Source organism: Pleurodeles waltl, chromosome 4_1, assembly GCF_031143425.1.
Source record: "Pleurodeles waltl isolate 20211129_DDA chromosome 4_1, aPleWal1.hap1.20221129, whole genome shotgun sequence".
In the NCBI taxonomy this organism is placed as follows: domain Eukaryota; kingdom Metazoa; phylum Chordata; class Amphibia; order Caudata; family Salamandridae; genus Pleurodeles; species Pleurodeles waltl.
In genome coordinates, this window is record NC_090442.1 from 56,319,459 (window position 1) to 56,347,321 (window position 27,863).

Genomic DNA, 27,863 nt, shown 5'->3' on the forward strand with positions numbered 1-27,863 from the left:
GTGCACCACGGGCCGTCCCCTTTCCTCTCTCTCGCCAATATCTTTCACCAAAGCTGAGCCCTGCAGGTAAATGTATCTATCTGGCTGAGGGGCCAGGGAGGGCCTTTGCCTGCAGTCTTACAAGCCAGAGTGCAGAGAAGGCAGCAGCTCTGGGACCGGGACTCTGCTCAAAGACATATCTAACATGCCACAGTGGAGCTGAGATGGGCAAGACACGTGTCTCACAGGCTGGCAGCACACCAAGACAGTGGCAGGAAACTATGCTAACAAGGAAAGAGAAAAGTCACGTGTCTCGTGGCCTTCCCACCATTAGACAGTAGTCTGCGCAAGAAAACATCCAACAGTGACAGGACAACCAAGCAAATGACAAACGCTGTGCTGAATAAAGTCATCTTACATGACATTTCGTACAAAGGCCCAGATCATGGGGATGATCGCGCAGCAGAAGCAGCAAGTATCAGAGCCACCGAACCTGGGGTGAGTTACACGAGGAGAAAGGGTGACATGGGGACAGGGGCTATGGGCTCAGGGAACAGCTACCACAATGCAACCTCGGGTGTGGGGATGCCACTCATTGCGGGTACTGCTCTGGGATTTCCTTTTAGAAAGAATCGCTGGTTAAAGTGTAGTGCACAAAAAACCCAACTCCTCGATTACACTATTAGATAACATCCTTTAACTGCCCCACCCACCCTGTGTGAGTCTCACCCACTTCCCGCCTGCTCCCTCTAGTCTGAGAGTTGTATCTCCACAAAAAACACACAGTGGGGCTCAATGAGCTGCTCATGTCTGACATGGACACCTAAGCAGTGCTGGATTCACAACCTGAAAGCCTGCAAAGGAAAGTGTGCCCGGCAGAAGATAAGCTGCCTGGCAACTCAGAACCTTCTTCTAAGAGAAGTAAGACATGTCACAATGGAGTCTAAGCCTACCTGTCTTATGCCAGGACCTTAGAGCTGCAGGCAGGAGCACAAAGGTAAAAACATATATTGAGTCCCAACACGCTCACTGCGGTGGTTGGTCTCTGTGGCGCAATCGGTTAGCGCGTTCGGCTGTTAACCGAAAGGTTGGTGGTTCAAGCCCACCCAGGGACGTATGCTTTTGCCTACATCAAGTCCTGAATTAAAACACAGCTGTCTGGCTTTGCTCTTAGAGCTCTCGCTTTGCCTGCGTGACATGCTCTATCTCAACATTTCCATCTTCTCTCATCTCTTCACCTCTAGTCATTTCCACCAATAGGACTGGAAACGGGCCACCAAGCCTTCTACTTTAACCACAGGCGTACTGAGGGCCAATAAAAGGCACAGAAGCATTTCTTGATCCGGGGCTGAGAACTGCATGCACAGGGACCTCGTGGCGCAACGGTAGCACGTCTGACTCCAGATCAGAAGGTTGCATGTTCAAATAACGTCGGGGTCACTCTTTGACATTTTTTTCCCCACCAAGTCTATATCTCTGACTTCTAAAGCAAAGCCAAAAGAAGGACGCTTTGCATTGGCCGGGAATCGAACCCGGGCCTACCGCGTGGCAGGCGAGAATTCTACCACTGAACCACCAATGCTTCACTTACATAGGCTGAGCAGAGAGCCCTGCCGTAGACAGTAGTGATGAGGCCCATGCATTCGCATGGGACACCTATGAACAAAGTTTGCATGGCAAGCCTTGGACTGCCAAACGTTCACATGCTGATGGCAGGAATCAGATGCAGGAGACTGAAACTATGAATGTTTCTGCTTTTGCTAAGGACAGTGGTTTGGGGCCAGTGTTGTGCTTGACAGAGCACGACATCAGCCTGCTCTCTGGCTGCTCCCGGGAGATGTGGCTGACAGAAAGCACCCTCCAGACCACCAGCAATCTTGTGTTTCACAACATGCCACTGTCACTGGACTTTCCTTCTGGGAAAGCCTAGTCACTGACCTGGCCAGATTCCCTGTCCTCCCCAAAATCCTGGGGAGAAACGGGCAGAGTTCTGCGCCCTGCGCCCTCTTTCGCGTCCCTAACACGCTCCCAACGCGCCCTACAGCCCTGGTCGGGCACAGCCCTGGTCGGGCTCATACCACTGGGGCCTCTGCCGAGGAAGAGCCCCGGAAGCCTAGGGCCAGGCCTATTGCACAGGCATCTTAGACCAGGCCATTCCGGGATTGCTGTGTTTCACGTCCTGCCCATCAACACTCCTGGGAGGGCTTTCCCTGAGAACCCTCATGTCTCTGCCCTCCCAGGAGGCTGTGGTTCTATGCAAAATAGGGGGTGCACCACGGGCCGTCCCCTTTCCTCTCTCTCGCCAATATCTTTCACCAAAGCTGAGCCCTGCAGGTAAATGTATCTATCTGGCTGAGGGGCCAGGGAGGGCCTTTGCCTGCAGTCTTACAAGCCAGAGTGCAGAGAAGGCAGCAGCTCTGGGACCGGGACTCTGCTCAAAGACATATCTAACATGCCACAGTGGAGCTGAGATGGGCAAGACACGTGTCTTACAGGCAGGCAGCACAACAAGACAGTGGCAGGAAACTATGCTAACAAGGAAAGAGAAAAGTCACGTGTCTCGTGGCCTTCCCACCATTAGACAGTAGTCTGCGCAAGAAAACATCCAACAGTGACAGGACAACCAAGCAAATGACAAACGCCGTGCTGAATAAAGTCATCTTACATGACATTTCGTACAAAGGCCCAGATCATGGGGATGATCGCGCAGCAGAAGCAGCAAGTATCAGAGCCACCGAACCTGGGGTGAGTTACACGAGGAGAAAGGGCGACATGGGGACAGGGGCTATGGGCTCAGGGAACAGCTACCACAATGCAACCTCGGGTGTGGGGATGCCACTCATTGCGGGTACTGCCCTGGGATTTCCTTTTAGAAAGAATCGCTGGTTAAAGTGTAGTGCACAAAAAACTCAACTCCTCGATTACACTATAAGATAACATCCTTTAACTGCCCCACCCACCCTGTGTGAGTCTCACCCACTTCCCGCCTGCTCCCTCTAGTCTGAGAGTTGTATCTCCACAAAAAACACACAGTGGGGCTCAATGAGCTGCTCATGTCTGACATGGACACCTAAGCAGTGCTGGATTCACAACCTGAAACCCTGCAAAGGAAAGTGTGCCCGGCAGAAGATAAGCTGCCTGGCAACTCAGAACCTTCTTCTAAGAGAAGTAAGACATGTCACAATGGAGTCTAAGCCTACCTGTCTTATGCCAGGACCTTAGAGCTGCAGGCAGGAGCACAAAGGTAAAAACATATATTGAGTCCCAACACGCTCACTGCGGTGGTTGGTCTCTGTGGCGCAATCGGTTAGCGCGTTCGGCTGTTAACCGAAAGGTTGGTGGTTCAAGCCCACCCAGGGACGTATGCTTTTGCCTACATCAAGTCCTGAATTAAAACACAGCTGTCTGGCTTTGCTCTTAGAGCTCTCGCTTTGCCTGCGTGACATGCTCTATCTCAACATTTCTATCTTCTCTCATCTCTTCACCTCTAGTCATTTCCACCAATAGGACTGGAAACGGGCCACCAAGCCTTCTACTTTAACCACAGGCGTACTGAGGGCCAATAAAAGGCACAGAAGCATTTCTTGATCCGGGGCTGAAAACTGCATGCACAGGAACCTCGTGGCGCAACGGTAGCGCGTCTGACTCCAGATCAGAAGGTTGCGTGTTCAAATCACGTCGGGGTCACTCTTTGACATTTTTTTGCCCACCAAGTCTATATCTCTGACTTCTAAAGCAAAGCCAAAAGAAGGGCGCTTTGCATTGGCCGGGAATCGAACCCGGGCCTCCCGCGTGGCAGGCGAGAATTCTACCACTGAACCACCAATGCTTCACTTACATAGGCTGAGCAGAGAGCCCAGCCGTAGACAGTAGTGATGAGGCCCATGCATTCGCATGGGACACCTATGAACAAAGTTTGCATGGCAAGCCTTGGACTGCCAAACGTTCACATGCTGATGGCAGGAATCAGATGCAGGAGACTGAAACTATGAATGTTTCTGCTTTTGCTAAGGACAGTGGTTTGGGGCCAGTGTTGTGCTTGACAGAGCACGACATCAGCCTGCTCTCTGGCTGCTCCCGGGAGAAGTGGCTGACAGAAAGCACCCTCCAGACCACCAGCAATCTTGTGTTTCACAACATGCCACTGTCACTGGACTTTCCTTCTGGGAAAGCCTAGTCACTGACCTGGCCAGATTCCCTATCCTCCCCAAAATCCTGGGGAGAAACGGGCAGAGTTCTGCGCCCTGCGCCCTCTTTCGCGTCCCTAACGCGCTCCCAACGCGCCCTACAGCCCTGGTCGGGCACAGCCCTGGTCGGGCTCATACCACTGGGGCCTCTGCCGAGGAAGAGCCCCGGAAGCCTAGGGCCAGGCCTATTGCACAGGCATCTTAGACCAGGCCATTCCGGGATTGCTGTGTTTCACGTCCTGCCCTTCAACACTCCTGGGAGGGCTTTCCCTGAGAACCCTCATGTCTCTGCCCTCCCAGGAGGCTGTAGTTCTATGCAAAATAGGGGGTGCACCACGGGCCGTTCCCTTTCCTCTCTCTCGCCAATATCTTTCACCAAAGCTGAGCCCTGCAGGTAAATGTATCTATCTGGCTGAGGGGCCAGGGAGGGCCTTTGCCTGCAGTCTTACAAGCCAGAGTGCAGAGAAGGCAGCAGCTCTGGGACCGGGACTCTGCTCAAAGACATATCTAACATGCCACAGTGGAGCTGAGATGGGCAAGACACGTGTCTCACAGGCAGGCAGCACAACAAGACAGTGGCAGGAAACTATGCTAACAAGGAAAGAGAAAAGTCACGTGTCTCGTGGCCTTCCCACCATTAGACAGTAGTCTGCGCAAGAAAACATCCAACAGTGACAGGACAACCAAGCAAATGACAAACGCTGTGCTGAATAAAGTCATCTTACATGACATTTCGTACAAAGGCCCAGATCATGGGGATGATCGCGCAGAAGCAGCAAGTATCAGAGCCACCGAACCTGAGGTGAGTTACACGAGGAGAAAGGGCGACATGGGGACAGGGGCTAGGGGCTCAGGGAACAGCTACCACAATGCAACCTCGGGTGTGGGGATGCCACTCATTGCGGGTACTGCCCTGGGATTTCCTTTTAGAAAGAATCGCTGGTTAAAGTGTAGTGCACATAAAACCCAACTCCTCGATTACACTATTAGATAACATCCTTTAACTGCCCCACCCACCCTGTGTGAGTCTCACCCACTTCCCGCCTGCTCCCTCTAGTCTGAGAGTTGTATCTCCACAAAAAACACACAGTGGGGCTCAATGAGCTGCTCATGTCTGACATGGACACCTAAGCAGTGCTGGATTCACAACCTGAAAGCCTGCAAAGGAAAGTGTGCCCGGCAGAAGATAAGCTGCCTGGCAACTCAGAACCTTCTTCTAAGAGAAGTAAGACATGTCACAATGGAGTCTAAGCCTACCTGTCTTATGCCAGGACCTTAGAGCTGCAGGCAGGAGCACAAAGGTAAAAACATATATTGAGTCCCAACACTCTCACTGCGGTGGTTGGTCTCTGTGGCGCAATCGGTTAGCACGTTCGGCTGTTAACCGAAAGGTTGGTGGTTCAAGCCCACCCAGGGACGTATGCTTTTGCCTACATCAAGTCCTGAATTAAAACACAGCTGTCTGGCTTTGCTCTTAGAGCTCTCGCTTTGCCTGCGTGACATGCTCTATCTCAACATTTCCATCTTCTCTCATCTCTTCACCTCTAGTCATTTCCACCAATAGGACTGGAAACGGGCCACCAAGCCTTCTACTTTAACCACAGGGGTACTGAGGGCCAATAAAAGGCACAGAAGCATTTCTTGATCCGGGGCTGAGAACTGCATGCACAGGGACCTCGTGGCGCAACGGTAGCGCGTCTGACTCCAGATCAGAAGGTTGCGTGTTCAAATGACGTCGGGGTCACTCTTTGACATTTTTTTCCCCACCAAGTCTATATCTCTGACTTCTAAAGCAAAGCCAAAAGAAGGGCGCTTTGCATTGGCCGGGAATCGAACCCGGGCCTCCCGCGTGGCAGGCGAGAATTCTACCACTGAACCACCAATGCTTCACTTACATAGGCTGAGCAGAGAGCCCTGCCGTAGACAGTAGTGATGAGGCCCATGCATTCGCATGGGACACCTATGAACAAAGTTTGCATGGCAAGCCTTGGACTGCCAAACGTTCACATGCTGATGGCAGGAATCAGATGCAGGAGACTGAAACTATGAATGTTTCTGCTTTTGCTAAGGACAGTGGTTTGGGGCCAGTGTTGTGCTTGACAGAGCACGACATCAGCCTGCTCTCTGGCTGCTCCCGGGAGAAGTGGCTGACAGAAAGCACCCTCCAGACCACCAGCAATCTTGTGTTTCACAACATGCCACTGTCACTGGACTTTCCTTCTGGGAAAGCCTAGTCACTGACCTGGCCAGATTCCCTGTCCTCCCCAAAATCCTGGGGAGAAACGGGCAGAGTTCTGCGCCCTGCGCCCTCTTTCGCGTCCCTAACGCGCTCCCAACGCGCCCTACAGCCCTGGTCGGGCACAGCCCTGGTCGGGCTCATACCACTGGGGCCTCTGCCGAGGAAGAGCCCCGGAAGCCTAGGGCCAGGCCTATTGCACAGGCATCTTAGACCAGGCCATTCCGGGATTGCTGTGTTTCACGTCCTGCCCTTCAACACTCCTGGGAGGGCTTTCCCTGAGAACCCTCATGTCTCTGCCCTCCCAGGAGGCTGTGGTTCTATGCAAAATAGGGGGTGCACCACGGGCCGTCCCCTTTCCTCTCTCTCGCCAATATCTTTCACCAAAGCTGAGCCCTGCAGGTAAATGTATCTATCTGGCTGAGGGGCCAGGGAGGGCCTTTGCCTGCAGTCTTACAAGCCAGAGTGCAGAGAAGGCAGCAGCTCTGGGACCGGGACTCTGCTCAAAGACATATCTAACATGCCACAGTGGAGCTGAGATGGGCAAGACACGTGTCTCACAGGCTGGCAGCACACCAAGACAGTGGCAGGAAACCATGCTAACAAGGAAAGAGAAAAGTCACGTGTCTCGTGGCCTTCCCACCATTAGACAGTAGTCTGCGCAAGAAAACATCCAACAGTGACAGGACAACCAAGCAAATGACAAACGCCGTGCTGAATAAAGTCATCTTACATGACATTTCGTACAAAGGCCCAGATCATGGGGATGATCGCGCAGCAGAAGCAGCAAGTATCAGAGCCACCGAACCTGGGGTGAGTTACACGAGGAGAAAGGGCGACATGGGGACAGGGGCTATGGGCTCAGGGAACAGCTACCACAATGCAACCTCGGGTGTGGGGATGCCACTCATTGCGGGTACTGCCCTGGGATTTCCTTTTAGAAAGAATCGCTGGTTAAAGTGTAGTGCACAAAAAACCCAACTCCTCGATTACACTATTAGATAACATCCTTTAACTGCCCCACCCACCCTGTGTGAGTCTCACCCACTTCCCGCCTGCTCCCTCTAGTCTGAGAGTTGTATCTCCACAAAAAACACACAGTGGGGCTCAATGAGCTGCTCATGTCTGACATGGACACCTAAGCAGTGCTGGATTCACAACCTGAAAGCCTGCAAAGGAAAGTGTGCCCGGCAGAAGATAAGCTGCCTGGCAACTCAGAACCTTCTTCTAAGAGAAGTAAGACATGTCACAATGGAGTCTAAGCCTACCTGTCTTATGCCAGGACCTTAGAGCTGCAGGCAGGAGCACAAAGGTAAAAACATATATTGAGTCCCAACACGCTTACTGCGGTGGTTGGTCTCTGTGGCGCAATCGGTTAGCGCGTTAGGCTGTTAACCGAAAGGTTGGTGGTTCAAGCCCACCCAGGGACGTATGCTTTTGCCTACATCAAGTCCTGAATTAAAACACAGCTGTCTGGCTTTGCTCTTAGAGCTCTCGCTTTGCCTGCGTGACATGCTCTATCTCAACATTTCTATCTTCTCTCATCTCTTCACCTCTAGTCATTTCCACCAATAGGACTGGAAACGGGCCACCAAGCCTTCTACTTTAACCACAGGCGTACTGAGGGCCAATAAAAGGCACAGAAGCATTTCTTGATCCGGGGCTGAGAACTGCATGCACAGGGACCTCGTGGCGCAACGGTAGCGCGTCTGACTCCAGATCAGAAGGTTGCGTGTTCAAATCACGTCGGGGTCACTCTTTGACATTTTTTTCCCCACCAAGTCTATATCTCTGACTTCTAAAGCAAAGCCAAAAGAAGGGCGCTTTGCATTGGCCGGGAATCGAACCCGGGCCTCCCGCATGGCAGGCGAGAATTCTACCACTGAACCACCAATGCTTCACTTACATAGGCTGAGCAGAGAGCCCTGCCGTAGACAGTAGTGATGAGGCCCATGCATTCGCATGGGACACCTATGAACAAAGTTTGCATGGCAAGCCTTGGACTGCCAAACGTTCACATGCTGATGGCAGGAATCAGATGCAGGAGACTGAAACTATGAATGTTTCTGCTTTTGCTAAGGACAGTGGTTTGGGGCCAGTGTTGTGCTTGACAGAGCACGACATCAGCCTGCTCTCTGGCTGCTCCCGGGAGAAGTGGCTGACAGAAAGCACCCTCCAGACCACCAGCAATCTTGTGTTTCACAACATGCCACTGTCACTGGACTTTCCTTCTGGGAAAGCCTAGTCACTGACCTGGCCAGATTCCCTGTCCTCCCCAAAATCCTGGGGAGAAACGGGCAGAGTTCTGCGCCCTGCGCCCTCTTTCGCGTCCCTAACGCGCTCCCAACGCGCCCTACAGCCCTGGTCGGGCACAGCCCTGGTCGGGCTCATACCACTGGGGCCTCTGCCGAGGAAGAGCCCCGGAAGCCTAGGGCCAGGCCTATTGCACAGGCATCTTAGACCAGGCCATTCCGGGATTGCTGTGTTTCACGTCCTGCCCTTCAACACTCCTGGGAGGGCTTTCCCTGAGAACCCTCATGTCTCTGCCCTCCCAGGAGGCTGTGGTTCTATGCAAAATAGGGGGTGCACCACGGGCCGTCCCCTTTCCTCTCTCTCGCCAATATCTTTCACCAAAGCTGAGCCCTGCAGGTAAATGTATCTATCTGGCTGAGGGGCCAGGGAGGGCCTTTGCCTGCAGTCTTACAAGCCAGAGTGCAGAGAAGGCAGCAGCTCTGGGACCGGGACTCTGCTCAAAGACATATCTAACATGCCACAGTGGAGCTGAGATGGGCAAGACACGTGTCTCACAGGCAGGCAGCACAACAAGACAGTGGCAGGAAACTATGCTAACAAGGAAAGAGAAAAGTCACGTGTCTCGTGGCCTTCCCACCATTAGACAGTAGTCTGCGCAAGAAAACATCCAACAGTGACAGGACAACCAAGCAAATGACAAACGCTGTGCTGAATAAAGTCATCTTACATGACATTTCGTACAAAGGCCCAGATCATGGGGATGATCGCGCAGAAGCAGCAAGTATCAGAGCCACCGAACCTGAGGTGAGTTACACGAGGAGAAAGGGCGACATGGGGACAGGGGCTAGGGGCTCAGGGAACAGCTACCACAATGCAACCTCGGGTGTGGGGATGCCACTCATTGCGGGTACTGCCCTGGGATTTCCTTTTAGAAAGAATCGCTGGTTAAAGTGTAGTGCACAAAAAACCCAACTCCTCGATTACACTATTAGATAACATCCTTTAACTGCCCCACCCACCCTGTGTGAGTCTCACCCACTTCCCGCCTGCTCCCTCTAGTCTGAGAGTTGTATCTCCACAAAAAACACACAGTGGGGCTCAATGAGCTGCTCATGTCTGACATGGACATCTAAGCAGTGCTGGATTCACAACCTGAAAGCCTGCAAAGGAAAGTGTGCCCGGCAGAAGATAAGCTGCCTGGCAACTCAGAACCTTCTTCTAAGAGAAGTAAGACATGTCACAATGGAGTCTAAGCCTACCTGTCTTATGCCAGGACCTTAGAGCTGCAGGCAGGAGCACAAAGGTAAAAACATATATTGAGTCCCAACACGCTCACTGCGGTGGTTGGTCTCTGTGGCGCAATCGGTTAGCGCGTTCGGCTGTTAACCGAAAGGTTGGTGGTTCAAGCCCACCCAGGGACGTATGCTTTTGCCTACATCAAGTCCTGAATTAAAACACAGCTGTCTGGCTTTGCTCTTAGATCTCTCGCTTTGCCTGCGTGACATGCTCTATCTCAACATTTCCATCTTCTCTCATCTCTTCACCTCTAGTCATTTCCACCAATAGGACTGGAAACGGGCCACCAAGCCTTCTACTTTAACCACAGGGGTACTGAGGGCCAATAAAAGGCACAGAAGCATTTCTTGATCCGGGGCTGAGAACTGCATGCACAGGGACCTCGTGGCGCAACGGTAGCGCGTCTGACTCCAGATCAGAAGGTTGCGTGTTCAAATCACGTCGGGGTCACTCTTTGACATTTTTTTCCCCAAGTCTATATCTCTGACTTCTAAAGCAAAGCCAAAAGAAGGGCGCTTTGCATTGGCCGGGAATCGAACCCGTGCCTCCCGCGTGGCAGGCGAGAATTCTACCACTGAACCACCAATGCTTCACTTACATAGGCTGAGCAGAGAGCCCTGCCGTAGACAGTAGTGATGAGGCCCATGCATTCGCATGGGACACCTATGAACAAAGTTTGCATGGCAAGCCTTGGACTGCCAAACGTTCACATGCTGATGGCAGGAATCAGATGCAGGAGACTGAAACTATGAATGTTTCTGCTTTTGCTAAGGACAGTGGTTTGGGGCCAGTGTTGTGCTTGACAGAGCACGACATCAGCCTGCTCTCTGGCTGCTCCCGGGAGAAGTGGCTGACAGAAAGCACCCTCCAGACCACCAGCAATCTTGTGTTTCACAACATGCCACTGTCACTGGACTTTCCTTCTGGGAAAGCCTAGTCACTGACCTGGCCAGATTCCCTGTCCTCCCCAAAATCCTGGGGAGAAACGGGCAGAGTTCTGCGCCCTGCGCCCTCTTTCGCGTCCCTAACGCGCTCCCAACGCGCCCTACAGCCCTGGTCGGGCACAGCCCTGGTCGGGCTCATACCACTGGGGCCTCTGCCGAGGAAGAGCCCCGGAAGCCTAGGGCCAGGCCTATTGCACAGGCATCTTAGACCAGGCCATTCCGGGATTGCTGTGTTTCACGTCCTGCCCTTCAACACTCCTGGGAGGGCTTTCCCTGAGAACCCTCATGTCTCTGCCCTCCCAGGAGGCTGTGGTTCTATGCAAAATAGGGGGTGCACCACGGGCCGTCCCCTTTCCTCTCTCTCGCCAATATCTTTCACCAAAGCTGAGCCCTGCAGGTAAATGTATCTATCTGGCTGAGGGGCCAGGGAGGGCCTTTGCCTGCAGTCTTACAAGCCAGAGTGCAGAGAAGGCAGCAGCTCTGGGACCGGGACTCTGCTCAAAGACATATCTAACATGCCACAGTGGAGCTGAGATGGGCAAGACACGTGTCTCACAGGCTGGCAGCACACCAAGACAGTGGCAGGAAACCATGCTAACAAGGAAAGAGAAAAGTCACGTGTCTCGTGGCCTTCCCACCATTAGACAGTAGTCTGCGCAAGAAAACATCCAACAGTGACAGGACAACCAAGCAAATGACAAACGCCGTGCTGAATAAAGTCATCTTACATGACATTTCGTACAAAGGCCCAGATCATGGGGATGATCGCGCAGCAGAAGCAGCAAGTATCAGAGCCACCGAACCTGGGGTGAGTTACACGAGGAGAAAGGGCGACATGGGGACAGGGGCTATGGGCTCAGGGAACAGCTACCACAATGCAACCTCGGGTGTGGGGATGCCACTCATTGCGGGTACTGCCCTGGGATTTCCTTTTAGAAAGAATCGCTGGTTAAAGTGTAGTGCACAAAAAACCCAACTCCTCGATTACACTATTAGATAACATCCTTTAACTGCCCCACCCACCCTGTGTGAGTCTCACCCACTTCCCGCCTGCTCCCTCTAGTCTGAGAGTTGTATCTCCACAAAAAACACACAGTGGGGCTCAATGAGCTGCTCATGTCTGACATGGACTCCTAAGCAGTGCTGGATTCACAACCTGAAAGCCTGCAAAGGAAAGTGTGCCCGGCAGAAGATAAGCTGCCTGGCAACTCAGAACCTTCTTCTAAGAGAAGTAAGACATGTCACAATGGAGTCTAAGCCTACCTGTCTTATGCCAGGACCTTAGAGCTGCAGGCAGGAGCACAAAGGTAAAAACATATATTGAGTCCCAACACGCTCACTGCGGTGGTTGGTCTCTGTGGCGCAATCGGTTAGCGCGTTCGGCTGTTAACCAAAAGGTTGGTGGTTCAAGCCCACCCAGGGACGTATGCTTTTGCCTACATCAAGTCCTGAATTAAAACACAGCTGTCTGGCTTTGCTCTTAGAGCTCTCGCTTTGCCTGCGTGACATGCTCTATCTCAACATTTCTATCTTCTCTCATCTCTTCACCTCTAGTCATTTCCACCAATAGGACTGGAAACGGGCCACCAAGCCTTCTACTTTAACCACAGGCGTACTGAGGGCCAATAAAAGGCACAGAAGCATTTCTTGATCCGGGGCTGAGAACTGCATGCACAGGGACCTCGTGGTGCAACGGTAGCGCGTCTGACTCCAGATCAGATGGTTGCGTGTTCAAATCACGTCGGGGTCACTCTTTGACATTTTTTTTCCCCACCAAGTCTATATCTCTGACTTCTAAAGCAAAGCCAAAAGAAGGGCGCTTTGCATTGGCCGGGAATCGAACCCGGGCCTCCCGCATGGCAGGCGAGAATTCTACCACTGAACCACCAATGCTTCACTTACATAGGCTGAGCAGAGAGCCCTGCCGTAGACAGTAGTGATGAGGCCCATGCATTCGCATGGGACACCTATGAACAAAGTTTGCATGGCAAGCCTTGGACTGCCAAACGTTCACATGCTGATGGCAGGAATCAGATGCAGGAGACTGAAACTATGAATGTTTCTGCTTTTGCTAAGGACAGTGGTTTGGGGCCAGTGTTGTGCTTGACAGAGCACGACATCAGCCTGCTCTCTGGCTGCTCCCGGGAGAAGTGGCTGACAGAAAGCACCCTCCAGACCACCAGCAATCTTGTGTTTCACAACATGCCACTGTCACTGGACTTTCCTTCTGGGAAAGCCTAGTCACTGACCTGGCCAGATTCCCTGTCCTCCCCAAAATCCTGGGGAGAAACGGGCAGAGTTCTGCGCCCTGCGCCCTCTTTCGCGTCCCTAACGCGCTCCCAACGCGCCCTACAGCCCTGGTCGGGCACAGCCCTGGTCGGGCTCATACCACTGGGGCCTCTGCCGAGGAAGAGCCCCGGAAGCCTAGGGCCAGGCCTATTGCACAGGCATCTTAGACCAGGCCATTCCGGGATTGCTGTGTTTCACGTCCTGCCCTTCAACACTCCTGGGAGGGCTTTCCCTGAGAACCCTCATGTCTCTGCCCTCCCAGGAGGCTGTGGTTCTATGCAAAATAGGGGGTGCACCACGGGCCGTCCCCTTTCCTCTCTCTCGCCAATATCTTTCACCAAAGCTGAGCCCTGCAGGTAAATGTATCTATCTGGCTGAGGGGCCAGGGAGGGCCTTTGCCTGCAGTCTTACAAGCCAGAGTGCAGAGAAGGCAGCAGCTCTGGGACCGGGACTCTGCTCAAAGACATATCTAACATGCCACAGTGGAGCTGAGATGGGCAAGACACGTGTCTCACAGGCTGGCAGCACACCAAGACAGTGGCAGGAAACCATGCTAACAAGGAAAGAGAAAAGTCACGTGTCTCGTGGCCTTCCCACCATTAGACAGTAGTCTGCGCAAGAAAACATCCAACAGTGACAGGACAACCAAGCAAATGACAAACGCCGTGCTGAATAAAGTCATCTTACATGACATTTCGTACAAAGGCCCAGATCATGGGGATGATCGCGCAGCAGAAGCAGCAAGTATCAGAGCCACCGAACCTGGGGTGAGTTACACGAGGAGAAAGGGCGACATGGGGACAGGGGCTATGGGCTCAGGGAACAGCTACCACAATGCAACCTCGGGTGTGGGGATGCCACTCATTGCGGGTACTGCCCTGGGATTTCCTTTTAGAAAGAATCGCTGGTTAAAGTGTAGTGCACAAAAAACCCAACTCCTCGATTACACTATTAGATAACATCCTTTAACTGCCCCACCCACCCTGTGTGAGTCTCACCCACTTCCCGCCTGCTCCCTCTAGTCTGAGAGTTGTATCTCCACAAAAAACACACAGTGGGGCTCAATGAGCTGCTCATGTCTGACATGGACACCTAAGCAGTGCTGGATTCACAACCTGAAAGCCTGCAAAGGAAAGTGTGCCCGGCAGAAGATAAGCTGCCTGGCAACTCAGAACCTTCTTCTAAGAGAAGTAAGACATGTCACAATGGAGTCTAAGCCTACCTGTCTTATGCCAGGACCTTAGAGCTGCAGGCAGGAGCACAAAGGTAAAAACATATATTGAGTCCCAACACGCTTACTGCGGTGGTTGGTCTCTGTGGCGCAATCGGTTAGCGCGTTCGGCTGTTAACCGAAAGGTTGGTGGTTCAAGCCCACCCAGGGACGTATGCTTTTGCCTACATCAAGTCCTGAATTAAAACACAGCTGTCTGGCTTTGCTCTTAGAGCTCTCGCTTTGCCTGCGTGACATGCTCTATCTCAACATTTCTATCTTCTCTCATCTCTTCACCTCTAGTCATTTCCACCAATAGGACTGGAAACGGGCCACCAAGCCTTCTACTTTAACCACAGGCGTACTGAGGGCCAATAAAAGGCACAGAAGCATTTCTTGATCCGGGGCTGAGAACTGCATGCACAGGGACCTCGTGGCGCAACGGTAGCGCGTCTGACTCCTGATCAGAAGGTTGCGTGTTCAAATCACGTCGGGGTCACTCTTTGACATTTTTTTCCCCACCAAGTCTATATCTCTGACTTCTAAAGCAAAGCCAAAAGAAGGGCGCTTTGCATTGGCCGGGAATCGAACCCGGGCCTCCCGCATGGCAGGCGAGAATTCTACCACTGAACCACCAATGCTTCACTTACATAGGCTGAGCAGAGAGCCCTGCCGTAGACAGTAGTGATGAGGCCCATGCATTCGCATGGGACACCTATGAACAAAGTTTGCATGGCAAGCCTTGGACTGCCAAACGTTCACATGCTGATGGCAGGAATCAGATGCAGGAGACTGAAACTATGAATGTTTCTGCTTTTGCTAAGGACAGTGGTTTGGGGCCAGTGTTGTGCTTGACAGAGCACGACATCAGCCTGCTCTCTGGCTGCTCCCGGGAGAAGTGGCTGACAGAAAGCACCCTCCAGACCACCAGCAATCTTGTGTTTCACAACATGCCACTGTCACTGGACTTTCCTTCTGGGAAAGCCTAGTCACTGACCTGGCCAGATTCCCTGTCCTCCCCAAAATCCTGGGGAGAAACGGGCAGAGTTCTGCGCCCTGCGCCCTCTTTCGCGTCCCTAACGCGCTCCCAACGCGCCCTACAGCCCTGGTCGGGCACAGCCCTGGTCGGGCTCATACCACTGGGGCCTCTGCCGAGGAAGAGCCCCGGAAGCCTAGGGCCAGGCCTATTGCACAGGCATCTTAGACCAGGCCATTCCGGGATTGCTGTGTTTCACGTCCTGCCCTTCAACACTCCTGGGAGGGCTTTCCCTGAGAACCCTCATGTCTCTGCCCTCCCAGGAGGCTGTGGTTCTATGCAAAATAGGGGGTGCACCACGGGCCGTCCCCTTTCCTCTCTCTCGCCAATATCTTTCACCAAAGCTGAGCCCTGCAGGTAAATGTATCTATCTGGCTGAGGGGCCAGGGAGGGCCTTTGCCTGCAGTCTTACAAGCCAGAGTGCAGAGAAGGCAGCAGCTCTGGGACCGGGACTCTGCTCAAAGACATATCTAACATGCCACAGTGGAGCTGAGATGGGCAAGACACGTGTCTCACAGGCTGGCAGCACACCAAGACAGTGGCAGGAAACTATGCTAACAAGGAAAGAGAAAAGTCACGTGTCTCGTGGCCTTCCCACCATTAGACAGTAGTCTGCGCAAGAAAACATCCAACAGTGACAGGACAACCAAGCAAATGACAAACGCCGTGCTGAATAAAGTCATCTTACATGACATTTCGTACAAAGGCCCAGATCATGGGGATGATCGCGCAGCAGAAGCAGCAAGTATCAGAGCCACCGAACCTGGGGTGAGTTACACGAGGAGAAAGGGCGACATGGGGACAGGGGCTATGGGCTCAGGGAACAGCTACCACAATGCAACCTCGGGTGTGGGGATGCCACTCATTGCGGGTACTGCCCTGGGATTTCCTTTTAGAAAGAATCGCTGGTTAAAGTGTAGTGCACAAAAAACCCAACTCCTCGATTACACTATTAGATAACATCCTTTAACTGCCCCACCCACCCTGTGTGAGTCTCACCCACTTCCCGCCTGCTCCCTCTAGTCTGAGAGTTGTATCTCCACAAAAAACACACAGTGGGGCTCAATGAGCTGCTCATGTCTGACATGGACACCTAAGCAGTGCTGGATTCACAACCTGAAAGCCTGCAAAGGAAAGTGTGCCCGGCAGAAGATAAGCTGCCTGGCAACTCAGAACCTTCTTCTAAGAGAAGTAAGACATGTCACAATGGAGTCTAAGCCTACCTGTCTTATGCCAGGACCTTAGAGCTGCAGGCAGGAGCACAAAGGTAAAAACATATATTGAGTCCCAACACGCTCACTGCGGTGGTTGGTCTCTGTGGCGCAATCGGTTAGCGCGTTCGGCTGTTAACCGAAAGGTTGGTGGTTCAAGCCCACCCAGGGACGTATGCTTTTGCCTACATCAAGTCCTGAATTAAAACACAGCTGTCTGGCTTTGCTCTTAGAGCTCTCGCTTTGCCTGCGTGACATGCTCTATCTCAACATTTCTATCTTCTCTCATCTCTTCACCTCTAGTCATTTCCACCAATAGGACTGGAAACGGGCCACCAAGCCTTCTACTTTAACCACAGGCGTACTGAGGGCCAATAAAAGGCACAGAAGCATTTCTTGATCCGGGGCTGAGAACCGCATGCACAGGGACCTCGTGGCGCAACGGTAGCGCGTCTGACTCCAGATCAGAAGGTTGCGTGTTCAAATCACGTCGGGGTCACTCTTTGACATTTTTTTGCCCACCAAGTCTATATCTCTGACTTCTAAAGCAAAGCCAAAAGAAGGGCGCTTTGCATTGGCCGGGAATCGAACCCGGGCCTCCCGCGTGGCAGGCGAGAATTCTACCACTGAACCACCAATGCTTCACTTACATAGGCTGAGCAGAGAGCCCTGCCGTAGACAGTAGTGATGAGGCCCATGCATTCGCATGGGACACCTATGAACAAAGTTTGCATGGCAAGCCTTGGACTGCCAAACGTTCACATGCTGATGGCAGGAATCAGATGCAGGAGACTGAAACTATGAATGTTTCTGCTTTTGCTAAGGACAGTGGTTTGGGGCCAGTGTTGTGCTTGACAGAGCACGACATCAGCCTGCTCTCTGGCTGCTCCCGGGAGAAGTGGCTGACAGAAAGCACCCTCCAGACCACCAGCAATCTTGTGTTTCACAACATGCCACTGTCACTGGACTTTCCTTCTGGGAAAGCCTAGTCACTGACCTGGCCAGATTCCCTGTCCTCCCCAAAATCCTGGGGAGAAACGGGCAGAGTTCTGCGCCCTGCGCCCTCTTTCGCATCCCTAACGCGCTCCCAACGCGCCCTACAGCCCTGGTCGGGCACAGCCCTGGTCGGGCTCATACCACTGGGGCCTCTGCCGAGGAAGAGCCCCGGAAGCCTAGGGCCAGGCCTATTGCACAGGCATCTTAGACCAGGCCATTCCGGGATTGCTGTGTTTCACGTCCTGCCCTTCAACACTCCTGGGAGGGCTTTCCCTGAGAACCCTCATGTCTCTGCCCTCCCAGGAGGCTGTGGTTCTATGCAAAATAGGGGGTGCACCACGGGCCGTCCCCTTTCCTCTCTCTCGCCAATATCTTTCACCAAAGCTGAGCCCTGCAGGTAAATGTATCTATCTGGCTGAGGGGCCAGGGAGGGCCTTTGCCTGCAGTCTTACAAGCCAGAGTGCAGAGAAGGCAGCAGCTCTGGGACCGGGACTCTGCTCAAAGACATATCTAACATGCCACAGTGGAGCTGAGATGGGCAAGACACGTGTCTCACAGGCTGGCAGCACACCAAGACAGTGGCAGGAAACTATGCTAACAAGGAAAGAGAAAAGTCACGTGTCTCGTGGCCTTCCCACCATTAGACAGTAGTCTGCGCAAGAAAACATCCAACAGTGACAGGACAACCAAGCAAATGACAAACGCTGTGCTGAATAAAGTCATCTTACATGACATTTCGTACAAAGGCCCAGATCATGGGGATGATCGCGCAGCAGAAGCAGCAAGTATCAGAGCCACCGAACCTGGGGTGAGTTACACGAGGAGAAAGGGTGACATGGGGACAGGGGCTATGGGCTCAGGGAACAGCTACCACAATGCAACCTCGGGTGTGGGGATGCCACTCATTGCGGGTACTGCTCTGGGATTTCCTTTTAGAAAGAATCGCTGGTTAAAGTGTAGTGCACAAAAAACCCAACTCCTCGATTACACTATTAGATAACATCCTTTAACTGCCCCACCCACCCTGTGTGAGTCTCACCCACTTCCCGCCTGCTCCCTCTAGTCTGAGAGTTGTATCTCCACAAAAAACACACAGTGGGGCTCAATGAGCTGCTCATGTCTGACATGGACACCTAAGCAGTGCTGGATTCACAACCTGAAAGCCTGCAAAGGAAAGTGTGCCCGGCAGAAGATAAGCTGCCTGGCAACTCAGAACCTTCTTCTAAGAGAAGTAAGACATGTCACAATGGAGTCTAAGCCTACCTGTCTTATGCCAGGACCTTAGAGCTGCAGGCAGGAGCACAAAGGTAAAAACATATATTGAGTCCCAACACGCTCACTGCGGTGGTTGGTCTCTGTGGCGCAATCGGTTAGCGCGTTCGGCTGTTAACCGAAAGGTTGGTGGTTCAAGCCCACCCAGGGACGTATGCTTTTGCCTACATCAAGTCCTGAATTAAAACACAGCTGTCTGGCTTTGCTCTTAGAGCTCTCGCTTTGCCTGCGTGACATGCTCTATCTCAACATTTCCATCTTCTCTCATCTCTTCACCTCTAGTCATTTCCACCAATAGGACTGGAAACGGGCCACCAAGCCTTCTACTTTAACCACAGGCGTACTGAGGGCCAATAAAAGGCACAGAAGCATTTCTTGATCCGGGGCTGAGAACTGCATGCACAGGGACCTCGTGGCGCAACGGTAGCACGTCTGACTCCAGATCAGAAGGTTGCATGTTCAAATAACGTCGGGGTCACTCTTTGACATTTTTTTCCCCACCAAGTCTATATCTCTGACTTCTAAAGCAAAGCCAAAAGAAGGACGCTTTGCATTGGCCGGGAATCGAACCCGGGCCTACCGCGTGGCAGGCGAGAATTCTACCACTGAACCACCAATGCTTCACTTACATAGGCTGAGCAGAGAGCCCTGCCGTAGACAGTAGTGATGAGGCCCATGCATTCGCATGGGACACCTATGAACAAAGTTTGCATGGCAAGCCTTGGACTGCCAAACGTTCACATGCTGATGGCAGGAATCAGATGCAGGAGACTGAAACTATGAATGTTTCTGCTTTTGCTAAGGACAGTGGTTTGGGGCCAGTGTTGTGCTTGACAGAGCACGACATCAGCCTGCTCTCTGGCTGCTCCCGGGAGATGTGGCTGACAGAAAGCACCCTCCAGACCACCAGCAATCTTGTGTTTCACAACATGCCACTGTCACTGGACTTTCCTTCTGGGAAAGCCTAGTCACTGACCTGGCCAGATTCCCTGTCCTCCCCAAAATCCTGGGGAGAAACGGGCAGAGTTCTGCGCCCTGCGCCCTCTTTCGCGTCCCTAACACGCTCCCAACGCGCCCTACAGCCCTGGTCGGGCACAGCCCTGGTCGGGCTCATACCACTGGGGCCTCTGCCGAGGAAGAGCCCCGGAAGCCTAGGGCCAGGCCTATTGCACAGGCATCTTAGACCAGGCCATTCCGGGATTGCTGTGTTTCACGTCCTGCCCATCAACACTCCTGGGAGGGCTTTCCCTGAGAACCCTCATGTCTCTGCCCTCCCAGGAGGCTGTGGTTCTATGCAAAATAGGGGGTGCACCACGGGCCGTCCCCTTTCCTCTCTCTCGCCAATATCTTTCACCAAAGCTGAGCCCTGCAGGTAAATGTATCTATCTGGCTGAGGGGCCAGGGAGGGCCTTTGCCTGCAGTCTTACAAGCCAGAGTGCAGAGAAGGCAGCAGCTCTGGGACCGGGACTCTGCTCAAAGACATATCTAACATGCCACAGTGGAGCTGAGATGGGCAAGACACGTGTCTTACAGGCAGGCAGCACAACAAGACAGTGGCAGGAAACTATGCTAACAAGGAAAGAGAAAAGTCACGTGTCTCGTGGCCTTCCCACCATTAGACAGTAGTCTGCGCAAGAAAACATCCAACAGTGACAGGACAACCAAGCAAATGACAAACGCCGTGCTGAATAAAGTCATCTTACATGACATTTCGTACAAAGGCCCAGATCATGGGGATGATCGCGCAGCAGAAGCAGCAAGTATCAGAGCCACCGAACCTGGGGTGAGTTACACGAGGAGAAAGGGCGACATGGGGACAGGGGCTATGGGCTCAGGGAACAGCTACCACAATGCAACCTCGGGTGTGGGGATGCCACTCATTGCGGGTACTGCCCTGGGATTTCCTTTTAGAAAGAATCGCTGGTTAAAGTGTAGTGCACAAAAAACTCAACTCCTCGATTACACTATAAGATAACATCCTTTAACTGCCCCACCCACCCTGTGTGAGTCTCACCCACTTCCCGCCTGCTCCCTCTAGTCTGAGAGTTGTATCTCCACAAAAAACACACAGTGGGGCTCAATGAGCTGCTCATGTCTGACATGGACACCTAAGCAGTGCTGGATTCACAACCTGAAACCCTGCAAAGGAAAGTGTGCCCGGCAGAAGATAAGCTGCCTGGCAACTCAGAACCTTCTTCTAAGAGAAGTAAGACATGTCACAATGGAGTCTAAGCCTACCTGTCTTATGCCAGGACCTTAGAGCTGCAGGCAGGAGCACAAAGGTAAAAACATATATTGAGTCCCAACACGCTCACTGCGGTGGTTGGTCTCTGTGGCGCAATCGGTTAGCGCGTTCGGCTGTTAACCGAAAGGTTGGTGGTTCAAGCCCACCCAGGGACGTATGCTTTTGCCTACATCAAGTCCTGAATTAAAACACAGCTGTCTGGCTTTGCTCTTAGAGCTCTCGCTTTGCCTGCGTGACATGCTCTATCTCAACATTTCTATCTTCTCTCATCTCTTCACCTCTAGTCATTTCCACCAATAGGACTGGAAACGGGCCACCAAGCCTTCTACTTTAACCACAGGCGTACTGAGGGCCAATAAAAGGCACAGAAGCATTTCTTGATCCGGGGCTGAAAACTGCATGCACAGGAACCTCGTGGCGCAACGGTAGCGCGTCTGACTCCAGATCAGAAGGTTGCGTGTTCAAATCACGTCGGGGTCACTCTTTGACATTTTTTTGCCCACCAAGTCTATATCTCTGACTTCTAAAGCAAAGCCAAAAGAAGGGCGCTTTGCATTGGCCGGGAATCGAACCCGGGCCTCCCGCGTGGCAGGCGAGAATTCTACCACTGAACCACCAATGCTTCACTTACATAGGCTGAGCAGAGAGCCCAGCCGTAGACAGTAGTGATGAGGCCCATGCATTCGCATGGGACACCTATGAACAAAGTTTGCATGGCAAGCCTTGGACTGCCAAACGTTCACATGCTGATGGCAGGAATCAGATGCAGGAGACTGAAACTATGAATGTTTCTGCTTTTGCTAAGGACAGTGGTTTGGGGCCAGTGTTGTGCTTGACAGAGCACGACATCAGCCTGCTCTCTGGCTGCTCCCGGGAGAAGTGGCTGACAGAAAGCACCCTCCAGACCACCAGCAATCTTGTGTTTCACAACATGCCACTGTCACTGGACTTTCCTTCTGGGAAAGCCTAGTCACTGACCTGGCCAGATTCCCTATCCTCCCCAAAATCCTGGGGAGAAACGGGCAGAGTTCTGCGCCCTGCGCCCTCTTTCGCGTCCCTAACGCGCTCCCAACGCGCCCTACAGCCCTGGTCGGGCACAGCCCTGGTCGGGCTCATACCACTGGGGCCTCTGCCGAGGAAGAGCCCCGGAAGCCTAGGGCCAGGCCTATTGCACAGGCATCTTAGACCAGGCCATTCCGGGATTGCTGTGTTTCACGTCCTGCCCTTCAACACTCCTGGGAGGGCTTTCCCTGAGAACCCTCATGTCTCTGCCCTCCCAGGAGGCTGTAGTTCTATGCAAAATAGGGGGTGCACCACGGGCCGTTCCCTTTCCTCTCTCTCGCCAATATCTTTCACCAAAGCTGAGCCCTGCAGGTAAATGTATCTATCTGGCTGAGGGGCCAGGGAGGGCCTTTGCCTGCAGTCTTACAAGCCAGAGTGCAGAGAAGGCAGCAGCTCTGGGACCGGGACTCTGCTCAAAGACATATCTAACATGCCACAGTGGAGCTGAGATGGGCAAGACACGTGTCTCACAGGCAGGCAGCACAACAAGACAGTGGCAGGAAACTATGCTAACAAGGAAAGAGAAAAGTCACGTGTCTCGTGGCCTTCCCACCATTAGACAGTAGTCTGCGCAAGAAAACATCCAACAGTGACAGGACAACCAAGCAAATGACAAACGCCGTGCTGAATAAAGTCATCTTACATGACATTTCGTACAAAGGCCCAGATCATGGGGATGATCGCGCAGCAGAAGCAGCAAGTATCAGAGCCACCGAACCTGGGGTGAGTTACACGAGGAGAAAGGGCGACATGGGGACAGGGGCTATGGGCTCAGGGAACAGCTACCACAATGCAACCTCGGGTGTGGGGATGCCACTCATTGCGGGTACTGCCCTGGGATTTCCTTTTAGAAAGAATCGCTGGTTAAAGTGTAGTGCACAAAAAACCCAACTCCTCGATTACACTATTAGATAACATCCTTTAACTGCCCCACCCACCCTGTGTGAGTCTCACCCACTTCCCGCCTGCTCCCTCTAGTCTGAGAGTTGTATCTCCACAAAAAACACACAGTGGGGCTCAATGAGCTGCTCATGTCTGACATGGACACCTAAGCAGTGCTGGATTCACAACCTGAAAGCCTGCAAAGGAAAGTGTGCCCGGCAGAAGATAAGCTGCCTGGCAACTCAGAACCTTCTTCTAAGAGAAGTAAGACATGTCACAATGGAGTCTAAGCCTACCTGTCTTATGCCAGGACCTTAGAGCTGCAGGCAGGAGCACAAAGGTAAAAACATATATTGAGTCCCAACACGCTTACTGCGGTGGTTGGTCTCTGTGGCGCAATCGGTTAGCGCGTTCGGCTGTTAACCGAAAGGTTGGTGGTTCAAGCCCACCCAGGGACGTATGCTTTTGCCTACATCAAGTCCTGAATTAAAACACAGCTGTCTGGCTTTGCTCTTAGAGCTCTCGCTTTGCCTGCGTGACATGCTCTATCTCAACATTTCTATCTTCTCTCATCTCTTCACCTCTAGTCATTTCCACCAATAGGACTGGAAACGGGCCACCAAGCCTTCTACTTTAACCACAGGCGTACTGAGGGCCAATAAAAGGCACAGAAGCATTTCTTGATCCGGGGCTGAGAACTGCATGCACAGGGACCTCGTGGCGCAACGGTAGCGCGTCTGACTCCTGATCAGAAGGTTGCGTGTTCAAATCACGTCGGGGTCACTCTTTGACATTTTTTTCCCCACCAAGTCTATATCTCTGACTTCTAAAGCAAAGCCAAAAGAAGGGCGCTTTGCATTGGCCGGGAATCGAACCCGGGCCTCCCGCATGGCAGGCGAGAATTCTACCACTGAACCACCAATGCTTCACTTACATAGGCTGAGCAGAGAGCCCTGCCGTAGACAGTAGTGATGAGGCCCATGCATTCGCATGGGACACCTATGAACAAAGTTTGCATGGCAAGCCTTGGACTGCCAAACGTTCACATGCTGATGGCAGGAATCAGATGCAGGAGACTGAAACTATGAATGTTTCTGCTTTTGCTAAGGACAGTGGTTTGGGGCCAGTGTTGTGCTTGACAGAGCACGACATCAGCCTGCTCTCTGGCTGCTCCCGGGAGAAGTGGCTGACAGAAAGCACCCTCCAGACCACCAGCAATCTTGTGTTTCACAACATGCCACTGTCACTGGACTTTCCTTCTGGGAAAGCCTAGTCACTGACCTGGCCAGATTCCCTGTCCTCCCCAAAATCCTGGGGAGAAACGGGCAGAGTTCTGCGCCCTGCGCCCTCTTTCGCGTCCCTAACGCGCTCCCAACGCGCCCTACAGCCCTGGTCGGGCACAGCCCTGGTCGGGCTCATACCACTGGGGCCTCTGCCGAGGAAGAGCCCCGGAAGCCTAGGGCCAGGCCTATTGCACAGGCATCTTAGACCAGGCCATTCCGGGATTGCTGTGTTTCACGTCCTGCCCTTCAACACTCCTGGGAGGGCTTTCCCTGAGAACCCTCATGTCTCTGCCCTCCCAGGAGGCTGTGGTTCTATGCAAAATAGGGGGTGCACCACGGGCCGTCCCCTTTCCTCTCTCTCGCCAATATCTTTCACCAAAGCTGAGCCCTGCAGGTAAATGTATCTATCTGGCTGAGGGGCCAGGGAGGGCCTTTGCCTGCAGTCTTACAAGCCAGAGTGCAGAGAAGGCAGCAGCTCTGGGACCGGGACTCTGCTCAAAGACATATCTAACATGCCACAGTGGAGCTGAGATGGGCAAGACACGTGTCTCACAGGCTGGCAGCACACCAAGACAGTGGCAGGAAACTATGCTAACAAGGAAAGAGAAAAGTCACGTGTCTCGTGGCCTTCCCACCATTAGACAGTAGTCTGCGCAAGAAAACATCCAACAGTGACAGGACAACCAAGCAAATGACAAACGCCGTGCTGAATAAAGTCATCTTACATGACATTTCGTACAAAGGCCCAGATCATGGGGATGATCGCGCAGCAGAAGCAGCAAGTATCAGAGCCACCGAACCTGGGGTGAGTTACACGAGGAGAAAGGGCGACATGGGGACAGGGGCTATGGGCTCAGGGAACAGCTACCACAATGCAACCTCGGGTGTGGGGATGCCACTCATTGCGGGTACTGCCCTGGGATTTCCTTTTAGAAAGAATCGCTGGTTAAAGTGTAGTGCACAAAAAACCCAACTCCTCGATTACACTATTAGATAACATCCTTTAACTGCCCCACCCACCCTGTGTGAGTCTCACCCACTTCCCGCCTGCTCCCTCTAGTCTGAGAGTTGTATCTCCACAAAAAACACACAGTGGGGCTCAATGAGCTGCTCATGTCTGACATGGACACCTAAGCAGTGCTGGATTCACAACCTGAAAGCCTGCAAAGGAAAGTGTGCCCGGCAGAAGATAAGCTGCCTGGCAACTCAGAACCTTCTTCTAAGAGAAGTAAGACATGTCACAATGGAGTCTAAGCCTACCTGTCTTATGCCAGGACCTTAGAGCTGCAGGCAGGAGCACAAAGGTAAAAACATATATTGAGTCCCAACACGCTCACTGCGGTGGTTGGTCTCTGTGGCGCAATCGGTTAGCGCGTTCGGCTGTTAACCGAAAGGTTGGTGGTTCAAGCCCACCCAGGGACGTATGCTTTTGCCTACATCAAGTCCTGAATTAAAACACAGCTGTCTGGCTTTGCTCTTAGAGCTCTCGCTTTGCCTGCGTGACATGCTCTATCTCAACATTTCTATCTTCTCTCATCTCTTCACCTCTAGTCATTTCCACCAATAGGACTGGAAACGGGCCACCAAGCCTTCTACTTTAACCACAGGCGTACTGAGGGCCAATAAAAGGCACAGAAGCATTTCTTGATCCGGGGCTGAGAACCGCATGCACAGGGACCTCGTGGCGCAACGGTAGCGCGTCTGACTCCAGATCAGAAGGTTGCGTGTTCAAATCACGTCGGGGTCACTCTTTGACATTTTTTTGCCCACCAAGTCTATATCTCTGACTTCTAAAGCAAAGCCAAAAGAAGGGCGCTTTGCATTGGCCGGGAATCGAACCCGGGCCTCCCGCGTGGCAGGCGAGAATTCTACCACTGAACCACCAATGCTTCACTTACATAGGCTGAGCAGAGAGCCCTGCCGTAGACAGTAGTGATGAGGCCCATGCATTCGCATGGGACACCTATGAACAAAGTTTGCATGGCAAGCCTTGGACTGCCAAACGTTCACATGCTGATGGCAGGAATCAGATGCAGGAGACTGAAACTATGAATGTTTCTGCTTTTGCTAAGGACAGTGGTTTGGGGCCAGTGTTGTGCTTGACAGAGCACGACATCAGCCTGCTCTCTGGCTGCTCCCGGGAGAAGTGGCTGACAGAAAGCACCCTCCAGACCACCAGCAATCTTGTGTTTCACAACATGCCACTGTCACTGGACTTTCCTTCTGGGAAAGCCTAGTCACTGACCTGGCCAGATTCCCTGTCCTCCCCAAAATCCTGGGGAGAAACGGGCAGAGTTCTGCGCCCTGCGCCCTCTTTCGCATCCCTAACGCGCTCCCAACGCGCCCTACAGCCCTGGTCGGGCACAGCCCTGGTCGGGCTCATACCACTGGGGCCTCTGCCGAGGAAGAGCCCCGGAAGCCTAGGGCCAGGCCTATTGCACAGGCATCTTAGACCAGGCCATTCCGGGATTGCTGTGTTTCACGTCCTGCCCTTCAACACTCCTGGGAGGGCTTTCCCTGAGAACCCTCATGTCTCTGCCCTCCCAGGAGGCTGTGGTTCTATGCAAAATAGGGGGTGCACCACGGGCCGTCCCCTTTCCTCTCTCTCGCCAATATCTTTCACCAAAGCTGAGCCCTGCAGGTAAATGTATCTATCTGGCTGAGGGGCCAGGGAGGGCCTTTGCCTGCAGTCTTACAAGCCAGAGTGCAGAGAAGGCAGCAGCTCTGGGACCGGGACTCTGCTCAAAGACATATCTAACATGCCACAGTGGAGCTGAGATGGGCAAGACACGTGTCTCACAGGCTGGCAGCACACCAAGACAGTGGCAGGAAACTATGCTAACAAGGAAAGAGAAAAGTCACGTGTCTCGTGGCCTTCCCACCATTAGACAGTAGTCTGCGCAAGAAAACATCCAACAGTGACAGGACAACCAAGCAAATGACAAACGCTGTGCTGAATAAAGTCATCTTACATGACATTTCGTACAAAGGCCCAGATCATGGGGATGATCGCGCAGCAGAAGCAGCAAGTATCAGAGCCACCGAACCTGGGGTGAGTTACACGAGGAGAAAGGGTGACATGGGGACAGGGGCTATGGGCTCAGGGAACAGCTACCACAATGCAACCTCGGGTGTGGGGATGCCACTCATTGCGGGTACTGCTCTGGGATTTCCTTTTAGAAAGAATCGCTGGTTAAAGTGTAGTGCACAAAAAACCCAACTCCTCGATTACACTATTAGATAACATCCTTTAACTGCCCCACCCACCCTGTGTGAGTCTCACCCACTTCCCGCCTGCTCCCTCTAGTCTGAGAGTTGTATCTCCACAAAAAACACACAGTGGGGCTCAATGAGCTGCTCATGTCTGACATGGACACCTAAGCAGTGCTGGATTCACAACCTGAAAGCCTGCAAAGGAAAGTGTGCCCGGCAGAAGATAAGCTGCCTGGCAACTCAGAACCTTCTTCTAAGAGAAGTAAGAC

General features: G+C 52.7%; 20 non-coding genes across 20 annotated transcripts; 15 read left to right on the forward strand and 5 right to left on the reverse strand.

The window, feature by feature from the left end:
• The first annotated feature begins 1,020 nt into the window (after nucleotides 1-1,020).
• TRNAN-GUU (transfer RNA asparagine (anticodon GUU)) lies at nucleotides 1,021-1,094 on the forward strand. Its single transcript has one exon. It is a non-coding gene; the product is annotated as a tRNA-Asn (tRNA).
• A 2,173-nt stretch (nucleotides 1,095-3,267) lies between these two features.
• On the forward strand, nucleotides 3,268-3,341 carry TRNAN-GUU (transfer RNA asparagine (anticodon GUU)). The gene has a single exon. It is a non-coding gene; the product is annotated as a tRNA-Asn (tRNA).
• A 396-nt stretch (nucleotides 3,342-3,737) lies between these two features.
• On the reverse strand, nucleotides 3,738-3,808 carry TRNAG-GCC (transfer RNA glycine (anticodon GCC)). Its single transcript has one exon. It is a non-coding gene; the product is annotated as a tRNA-Gly (tRNA).
• A 2,173-nt stretch (nucleotides 3,809-5,981) lies between these two features.
• Nucleotides 5,982-6,052, reverse strand: TRNAG-GCC (transfer RNA glycine (anticodon GCC)). Its single transcript has one exon. It is a non-coding gene; the product is annotated as a tRNA-Gly (tRNA).
• A 2,033-nt stretch (nucleotides 6,053-8,085) lies between these two features.
• TRNAW-CCA (transfer RNA tryptophan (anticodon CCA)) lies at nucleotides 8,086-8,157 on the forward strand. Its single transcript has one exon. It is a non-coding gene; the product is annotated as a tRNA-Trp (tRNA).
• A 1,845-nt stretch (nucleotides 8,158-10,002) lies between these two features.
• TRNAN-GUU (transfer RNA asparagine (anticodon GUU)) lies at nucleotides 10,003-10,076 on the forward strand. Its single transcript has one exon. It is a non-coding gene; the product is annotated as a tRNA-Asn (tRNA).
• Nucleotides 10,077-10,329: 253 nt separating this feature from the next.
• TRNAW-CCA (transfer RNA tryptophan (anticodon CCA)) lies at nucleotides 10,330-10,401 on the forward strand. The gene has a single exon. It is a non-coding gene; the product is annotated as a tRNA-Trp (tRNA).
• A 4,093-nt stretch (nucleotides 10,402-14,494) lies between these two features.
• TRNAN-GUU (transfer RNA asparagine (anticodon GUU)) lies at nucleotides 14,495-14,568 on the forward strand. The gene has a single exon. It is a non-coding gene; the product is annotated as a tRNA-Asn (tRNA).
• A 253-nt stretch (nucleotides 14,569-14,821) lies between these two features.
• On the forward strand, nucleotides 14,822-14,893 carry TRNAR-CCU (transfer RNA arginine (anticodon CCU)). The gene has a single exon. It is a non-coding gene; the product is annotated as a tRNA-Arg (tRNA).
• A 1,848-nt stretch (nucleotides 14,894-16,741) lies between these two features.
• Nucleotides 16,742-16,815, forward strand: TRNAN-GUU (transfer RNA asparagine (anticodon GUU)). Its single transcript has one exon. It is a non-coding gene; the product is annotated as a tRNA-Asn (tRNA).
• Nucleotides 16,816-17,068: 253 nt separating this feature from the next.
• Nucleotides 17,069-17,140, forward strand: TRNAW-CCA (transfer RNA tryptophan (anticodon CCA)). The gene has a single exon. It is a non-coding gene; the product is annotated as a tRNA-Trp (tRNA).
• A 71-nt stretch (nucleotides 17,141-17,211) lies between these two features.
• TRNAG-GCC (transfer RNA glycine (anticodon GCC)) lies at nucleotides 17,212-17,282 on the reverse strand. Its single transcript has one exon. It is a non-coding gene; the product is annotated as a tRNA-Gly (tRNA).
• A 1,706-nt stretch (nucleotides 17,283-18,988) lies between these two features.
• TRNAN-GUU (transfer RNA asparagine (anticodon GUU)) lies at nucleotides 18,989-19,062 on the forward strand. Its single transcript has one exon. It is a non-coding gene; the product is annotated as a tRNA-Asn (tRNA).
• Nucleotides 19,063-21,235: 2,173 nt separating this feature from the next.
• On the forward strand, nucleotides 21,236-21,309 carry TRNAN-GUU (transfer RNA asparagine (anticodon GUU)). The gene has a single exon. It is a non-coding gene; the product is annotated as a tRNA-Asn (tRNA).
• A 396-nt stretch (nucleotides 21,310-21,705) lies between these two features.
• TRNAG-GCC (transfer RNA glycine (anticodon GCC)) lies at nucleotides 21,706-21,776 on the reverse strand. Its single transcript has one exon. It is a non-coding gene; the product is annotated as a tRNA-Gly (tRNA).
• A 1,706-nt stretch (nucleotides 21,777-23,482) lies between these two features.
• TRNAN-GUU (transfer RNA asparagine (anticodon GUU)) lies at nucleotides 23,483-23,556 on the forward strand. The gene has a single exon. It is a non-coding gene; the product is annotated as a tRNA-Asn (tRNA).
• A 253-nt stretch (nucleotides 23,557-23,809) lies between these two features.
• Nucleotides 23,810-23,881, forward strand: TRNAR-CCU (transfer RNA arginine (anticodon CCU)). Its single transcript has one exon. It is a non-coding gene; the product is annotated as a tRNA-Arg (tRNA).
• A 1,848-nt stretch (nucleotides 23,882-25,729) lies between these two features.
• TRNAN-GUU (transfer RNA asparagine (anticodon GUU)) lies at nucleotides 25,730-25,803 on the forward strand. The gene has a single exon. It is a non-coding gene; the product is annotated as a tRNA-Asn (tRNA).
• Nucleotides 25,804-26,056: 253 nt separating this feature from the next.
• Nucleotides 26,057-26,128, forward strand: TRNAW-CCA (transfer RNA tryptophan (anticodon CCA)). The gene has a single exon. It is a non-coding gene; the product is annotated as a tRNA-Trp (tRNA).
• A 71-nt stretch (nucleotides 26,129-26,199) lies between these two features.
• TRNAG-GCC (transfer RNA glycine (anticodon GCC)) lies at nucleotides 26,200-26,270 on the reverse strand. The gene has a single exon. It is a non-coding gene; the product is annotated as a tRNA-Gly (tRNA).
• Between the last annotated feature and the right edge of the window lie 1,593 nt (nucleotides 26,271-27,863).